Raw genomic sequence first — 1,535 nt, forward strand, 5'->3', positions numbered from 1 at the left:
GATTGCTGGGACTAGAAATCTCCTGTGAGGACGCTTTCTGGACTGAGAAGGCTGATTACAGGAGGAGTTTCTTACATAAAAAACAATCCATACACATCGCTTCACTTTTTGATTAATTATTTTCACAAGTGCCATGTGCGCAAAGAACTTAGCTGTGACCTCGGGTGATTTCGATATGTAAACCTGAAATGGTTACTCTGCTCAACAGCAATTATGAACAGTCTCAGTACTCAGGAGAACTGATGGAAGTAGAATACCTTAAAAAAAAAAATCTTACTTTCTTTATGTAATTTTCATGACAATTTTTTCAATAAATCTCTGCATGTAAAGTAAAATACAATATTTCTGTGACTGAGTGTAGCATTAAAAATTCCCAAGAGGTTATGTTTCTTCCTGAGATTGGTTTAAATGACACATATTAATTACTTATGTAAACAATTCACATAACATAAATTTCACAAGTGCAGGCCCTAGTGAGGATCGAACTCACGACCCCTGGTTTACAAGACCAGTGCTCTAACCACTGAGCTATAGAGCCTGGACATGCGTGCCGAGGCACATAAAACTTGATATAAGAGAGGCATATGAGCAACTAATCGCTATGAAACACAAGACTGCTTTAGATTCTTCCTTTCATATTCATTTTTTTAACGCCCTTGGCTCTGTATGATGTCATGGAGGAGGAGGAAGGAGGGGTTCCTTATATGGTCATCTCCGGCACACGGCTCTGGCTGGGGGAAAAAAAACAACCCCACCCACCTGCTGCTCAAAGCCTCTGCTTGGGAAGCTTAAAGGAAAGAAGGGCACGTGGATGAACTGAGGGTCAAAATAAGATAAAGAAGGATTGTTCTGATTTTTATTTATATGTGAATGATAAACTACTTTAGGGGAGTGTAAGACTAGAATTTACGAGCTAGAAATGAGCTTAATGAATGAGAGAAACCTTATGTCGAGTAAAGTGTGAATTGTGGTTGCTAAATGTTCATCTGCTTTATAACAGGAAGTAGAGCTGTCAAAACCACAACTACAGTAAGTTTATGTCAAAGTGCAGCAATCAATATATTTACGAACGTCTCAAAGTCAAGTTGAGTTAACTTGAACAGCAATTAAAAAAAAAGGGTGTTGGCGGTAATTGTGCAATACGGCCACCTACTGACCAGAGATTGTAAGTACGATTTTATTGGGGCTAGGACATGGAGAATCGTCTAATTTTCACAGATTTCTCTAACAAAAAATATCGATATGTGATTTCATATTACACATATTTGATAGTAGCTGTACATAAGAACAAAAACAGGTAAAGTTAAAAGAGGTGTGTCAGTCGTAAATTTTATGGTGCCCAGTTGAATAAAATCTTTTGTCTCCGAAAAAAAGATAACTAGGTCGAATACGAAGGAATAAAAGGTGCATTTAAGAAAAGAAAAATGTGTAAAAAAGAATCCGACTTTTATGATTTGATATCAGCAGACGTTATAGATTTTATATCTTAGAAAAAAAAATCAGCCTACCTAACTTAGACAGGAAGAGATGAGGCC

At 37.1% G+C, this 1,535-nt stretch overlaps 1 non-coding gene across 1 annotated transcript; it reads right to left on the reverse strand.

Annotated features, from left to right (window-relative positions):
• Positions 1 to 465: 465 nt before the first annotated feature.
• trnat-ugu lies at positions 466 to 538 on the reverse strand. The gene has a single exon. It is a non-coding gene; the product is annotated as a tRNA-Thr (tRNA).
• Between the last annotated feature and the right edge of the window lie 997 nt (positions 539 to 1,535).

This window comes from Haplochromis burtoni, unplaced genomic scaffold, assembly GCF_018398535.1.
Source record: "Haplochromis burtoni strain Fernald_Lab_line unplaced genomic scaffold, NCSU_Asbu1 Contig_5728, whole genome shotgun sequence".
NCBI lineage: Eukaryota > Metazoa > Chordata > Actinopteri > Cichliformes > Cichlidae > Haplochromis > Haplochromis burtoni.